At 41.4% G+C, this 6419-nt stretch overlaps 1 protein-coding gene across 1 annotated transcript in view; it reads right to left on the minus strand.

Annotated features, from left to right (window-relative positions):
- LOC111972522 (transmembrane protein 200C-like) overlaps positions 1-4425 on the minus strand; it is a 17571-nt gene extending 13146 nt beyond the window's left edge. Inside the window, exon 1 of the mRNA XM_023999522.2 lies at positions 3868-4425. The gene's annotated coding sequence lies outside the window, so the exon portion shown is untranslated. The remainder of the gene's footprint in view (positions 1-3867) is intronic.
- Positions 4426-6419: the final 1994 nt, after the last annotated feature.

The following is a 6419-nucleotide window of genomic DNA, read 5'->3' on the forward strand; positions in this document are numbered from 1 at the left end:
TGTGAGGCGTCTGTTTCTCAAACTAGACACTCTAATGTACTTGTCCTCTTGCTCAGTTGTGCACCGAGGCCTCCCACTCCTCTTTCTATTCTGGTTAGAGACAGTTTGCGCTATTCTGTGAAGGGAGTAGTACACAGCGTGTACAAGATCTTCAGTTTCTTGGCATTTCTCGCATTGGAATAGCCATCATTTCTCAGAACAAAAATACACTGACGAGTTTCAGAACAAAGTTCTTTGTTTCTGGCCATTTCGAGCCTGTAATCGAACACCCAAATGCTGATGCTCCAGATACTCAACTAGTCTAAAGAAGGACAGTTTTATTGCTTCTTTAATCAGAACAATAGTTTTCAGCTGTGCTAACATAATTGCAAAAGGGTTTTCTAATGATCAATTATCCTTTWAAAATTATAAACTTGGATTAGCTAACACAACGTGCCATTGGAACACAGGAGTGATAGTTGCTGATAATGGGCCTCTGTACGCCTATGTAGATTTTCCATTAACAAAATTGCCATTTCCAGCTACAATAGTCATTTACAACATTAACAATGTCTACACGGTATTTCTGATCAATTTGATGTTATTTTAATGGACTTTTGAACAGTAGTGTGTATATACAGTACGTACAGTTTATTTAAGGTCTGCTATTTATACCCACCTCTAAACTCCTCTTCATAGACAGACATAACCACCTCTAAACTCCTTTCAGCGATAGACATAAACCTACTAAACTCCTTCTTCATAGACAGACTAACCACTCTAAACTCTCTTATAGACAGACATAACCCTCTAAACTCCTCTTCATAGACAGACATAACCACCTCTAAACTTCCTCTTCATAGACAGACATAACCACCTCTAAACTCCTCTTCACAGACAGACATAACCACCCTCTAAACTCCTCTTCACAGACAGACATAAACCACCTCTAACTCCTCTTTCACAGACAGACATAACCACCTCTAAACTCCTCTTCACAGATAGACATAACCACCAACACACCTCTTATCCTCCATCTCTTCATAAATAGCAACATACCTCGACAGCCCTCAGCTTTTCTACTGCAGTATATTGGTCTTTCTACCATGTCTCATCAATGGAGTTGGATACGGTAAATGTATCACTATGGTCTCATCCCCCTCTGACAAACACAGAGATGACTGTACTGTGCCCTCAAACTAATTCTCATCCCCCTCTGACAAACACAGAGACGACTGTACTGTGCCCTCAAACTAATTATCATCCCTCTCTGACAAACACAGAGACTACTGTACTGTGCCCTCAAACTAATTCTCATCCCCCTCTGACAAACAGAGAGATGACTGTACTGTGCCCTTAAACTAATTCTCATCCCCCTCTGACAAACAGAGAGATGACTGTACTGTGCCCTTAAACTAATTCTCATCCCCCTCTGACAAACACAGAGATGACTGTACTGTGCCCTCAAACTAATTCTGATCCCCCTCTGATAAACACAGAGACGGCTGTACTGTGCCCTTAAACTAATTCTATGAACATCCTTCCCCATTTGGTGCGGTGCGTCAAGGTCACTATAGGTCCACAGCTCTGTCCATCCTCATAGTGGTGAAGTATCAAGCTCTATCAGACTAGAAACCTCTCAACACTCCACATTTCGGTTACTGGACTCTGCTTGTCTGTTGGTGGTTCAAATCCCGGGTCTCCTGTGTGCCAGAAAAGCACATTAGCCAGCTAATGTCTGACCCAGAACAACTCTTCAGGTCTAAGGAAAACTAARGTCACCAAACCACTTCTGTTACAGGAGCATGCTGAAACATGCCCTGGGGTTCAACAGGAGTCATTGTGATGGGGAGGTGAAGTGTCACAACCTGTGTTGGAGAATAGGAAGAAACCTGTTTCTCAGAATTCTTTATCTGTGTATGTGCTTTCTGTTTATCTGAGGGATGTTCAACATGCGTTTACTTATGTTCCCTAAGGCAATGACCAAACACAATTGCCTATCTTATCAGAATTCCATTTACCATACAATTAGGAGAACATTTGATAACCATGCATTGACATTGCACCAATTTATAATTCTTTAGCAGATTATAGAATCATAAGATTTCAATGTCAGCTGTTTTCCAAACACAATCCTAATATTCTTGTTAATGTTCAAAAGACAATTTCAACAGACCACTGAAGCACATTTTAATAATTGATTACATAATCAGCATTATAATGAGTTTAGTGCAGGGGAAGTACTGCAGGGGCTCCATGACCAGATAAAAAATTATAAATACATGAATATTACTAACAGATGAAACAACTATTGACAAAGGGATTGTTTAATAAGTTTAAAGTGTGGAATACAATGTACTATTATGTTGTTAACCCTAGGCAACATGGGTCTGGGAGGTTCACAGGGATATTGGTAGGCTATCTACTGTAATCCAGCAAATATACATTTTTGTAGTTCAAAGCTATCCCCAAAAATGTTTTTAAAAATGCACTGTAATTTAAGCTTAAAAACTGCAAAGTTTTCTCTCTGCCTCATCGCAAAATGTGTAGAATTGAAGGATATTAGCTTTAAAGCTGCAACAASAACAATCTCTGMCCCATGACAAAATGTGTAGAATTGCAGGAAATTAGCTTGAAAACTGCTAAATGTTCTCTCCAATGCCAGAGGTGAACTTTTAAATATTCTTTCCCCGGGTCTGAGACTTGGTTCGTCCAGCCACTGCAGACATCATAGTAAAACTATATATTTTTTATTGCACTCRAGTTGTGTTGTAAWTATGAGGGGTCCTTTCTGAATTTGCTATCGAAGGGGTCCCAGAACAATTTTTTGGGAAAACCCCTGGTTTAGTGCACTCAGTTGGTAACTGATCTCCAAATTGCTGCAACAAAAGTGGGGTTTCTGATTATGTGAATGCCCCCTCTTACCTTTCAACTGCCTTCAGTCACAATGTATAGTGAACCATTGAACCCTGCTAAACCTTCACAACCCCCCCCTCACACGCACACACACACACACACACACACACAGAGGCAGGCACACACCACACACCACACACACACACCACACACACACACACACACACACACACACACACACACACACACACACACACACACACACACACACACACCCACACACACACACACACACACACACACAGATGATGATAATAACAGTTTGAGTTAAGAGGAACACTCGGGTGCCCATGGCATGCCATATCTATGACCATGCCACAGAAACACACTGATGAGAAATGCACCTATTGTACCATTAAACAATGTTCACTTGATGCTGAATAGGAATTTAAATGTAAACTAAACACAGAACAGACATGTGTCTACTGTAGCAGATCTAAGATAAAAACTATTCAGTAGCCTACATAAAAAACGACGAGGACAGTTATTTCGGCTCGTCGATTTCTGAGTAGGCTATGCAATAATAACAGATGCGCAATGGCCACTGTTTTTACTGTCTCCACATCTGAACGCATGACGTGTGTCAATTATTCATTCATCCAGTCCTTGGACAGGCAACTGAGTATTCATAAGTGCAGTTGATTAATGTTTAGTAGGCTATTYAAGGATATGATAACATTACAGGGTATTGATAGACATGTATGAATTGTCAGATATTGATATGGTGCATTAGGTCCAATACATAGATAAAACATAAACAGATTGAATGTCTTCAATTGAAAAAACAGCCCCCCCCGCCCACCACAGAACAGGAGCAATGAAATAATGTTCAATATATGCGGTCGTGACAGGAGCCATCTACAGTATAACGCATAAACAAGCACAGTGAAAATGCATGAAATTCAGATGAGCCGCTTATTCTAGCACTAGTTCTTCAATATCATATCAAAACACCTATAACGAAAAGCTTACCATAGAAGACAGGCAAAAACAACCACATCTTAAAAACACTAAAATAAAGTTTCGATTCCTGGGCGCGGATATCTCATGTCGTAAAAGGAAACTCTGTTAATTCCATGTAATTCCATTTTGGCAAAGGTTTAGCGGTCTTCTTCAGCAAGGACAACCAGTCACAGTCACTAGGCGCTGTAGTTTTCATCGAGGCTCAAGGTTTTCCAAGTCAACCTGCATCTGGGAGAAAAGCGTATCCCTTTTATTYGGCGTACTCGCGCTCCTCTCCAGGGAGTGTCTTTTCAGCGAGCAGCGCGCCGAATTTCTAACGGAGAGTTTTGAGCTTGCAAGGCAGTGGGTGATATTGCTGATGTTTCTCTGATTCTTGGGTGTTGTTGCTATGCTACCACCACAGCAGTCATCGACTGAAATTTCTGCAGGATTTTAATAATTGCGTTCTGAACTATCCTCTCGTTAACATAAAGTCCCCATCCATGGTTGGATGTGCAGGTGCGCTGAAAGCGAAGACCAGCCGTGCTGTGCTGCGGTCAGAGCGCGTATGGTGAGACCTTTCCAACGTTTTCGGCTAGAAGTAGGACCAGTGGACTATTGTTAGTGACGCCAACTAAGATGCGCAAAGCACCTGGCGCACTTAGAAACATAATCTATCCAGAGCCTTCTATATCTGCCGCATCACCTATGCTTCCAAAATTCCTGCAAATAAACACCTGTAAATTGCGCACGTTATTTTTGCCAGATACACAACGGTAATTATTTTCTGCCATTGAATCTGATCCCACTGGCCACACACTGGTTCAATCAATGAAATGACGTTGAACCAACGTGGAATAGACGTTSAATTGACGTCTGTGCCCAGTGGGGTAGGTCTAACTGTCTATCAAAATGTTAAATGAAAAATGATGTTTATATGGGAAGAATGGCTAGGCTAGTGGCTTACCAATAACCGAGAAATGTGCATTGCACATACAGTATAGTATCTCTTCTCATTCCCAAACATATTCTGGGGATGATGAGTACACGTTTTTATTCAGCACAATCTCACACTCAATTCGTGCAAATATATACAAAAAGTATTTCMGCAGATTTCATTCGTCTTTGTGTATATTTTCTCTGCAGGTGGAGAAAGTATCTTACTGAATGAACAATTGCACCCGAGGTGTTAGGCTATGTATCAGTAATGAGTATTTCCCAGCACCATGCTTTGCCTACCTACAACACGCACAATGATTATTTAGTAGCATATATCTTAAAGAAATGCATCTGTCAAATGCATATGATATATATATATATATATACAGTGGGGCAAAAAAGTATTTAGTCAGCCACCAATTGTGCAAGTTCTCCCACTTAAAAAGATGAGAGAGGCCTGTAATTTTCATCATAGGTACACTTCAACTATGACAGACAAAATGAGAAGAAAAAAAATCCAGAAAATCACATTGTAGGATTTTTAATGAATTTATTTGCAAATTATGGTGGAAAATAAGTATTTGGTCAATAACAAAAGTTTATCTCAATACCACCTCAAAGAGTCACACTCCAAACTCCACTATGGCCAAGACCAAAGAGCTGTCAAAGGACACCAGAAACAAAATTGTAGACCTGCACCAGGCTGGGAAGACTGAATCTGCAATAGGTAAGCAGCTTGATTTGAAGAAATCAACTGTGGGAGCAATTATTAGGATGTAAGACATACAAGACCACTGATAATCTCCCTCGATCTGGGGCTCCACGCAAGATCTCACCCCGTGGGGTCAAAATTATCACAAGCAAAAATCCCAGAACCACACGGGGGGACCTAGTGAATGATCTGCAGAGAGCTGGGACCAAAGTAACAAAGCCTACCATCAGTAACACACTACGCCGCCAGGACTCAAATCCTGCAGTGCCAGACGTGTCCCACTGCTTAAGCCAGTACATGTCCAGGCCCGTCTGAAGTTTGCTAGAGAGCATTTGGATGATCCAGAAGAAGATTGGGAGAAGTCATATGGTCAGATGAAACCAATATAGATATTTTTGGTAAAAACTCAACTCGTCGTGTTTGGAGGACAAAGAATGCTGAGTTGCATCCAAAGAACACCATACTACTGTGAAGCATGGGGGTGGAAACATCATGCTTTGGGGCTGTTTTTCTGCAAAGGGACCAGGACGACTGATCCGTGTAAAGGAAAGAATGAATGGGGCCATGTATCGTGAGATTTTGAGTGAAAACCTCCTTCCATCAGCAAGGGCATTGAAGATGAAACGTGGCTGGGTCTTTTAGCATGACAATGATCCCAAACACACCGCCCGGGCAACGAAGGAGTGGCTTCGTAAGAAGCATTTCAAGGTCCTGGAGTGGCCTAGCCAGTCTCCAGATCTCAACCCCATAGAAAATCTTTGGAGGGAGTTGAATGTCCGTCTTGCCCAGCAACAGACCCAAAACATCACTGCTCTAGAGGAGATCTGCATGGAGGAATGGGCCAAAATACCAGCAACAGTGTGTGAAAACCTGTGAAGACTTACCGAAAACATGTGACCTTGTCATTGCCAACAAAGGGTATATAACAAAT

This window comes from Salvelinus sp. IW2-2015, linkage group LG14 (genome assembly GCF_002910315.2).
Source record: "Salvelinus sp. IW2-2015 linkage group LG14, ASM291031v2, whole genome shotgun sequence".
NCBI lineage: Eukaryota > Metazoa > Chordata > Actinopteri > Salmoniformes > Salmonidae > Salvelinus > Salvelinus sp. IW2-2015.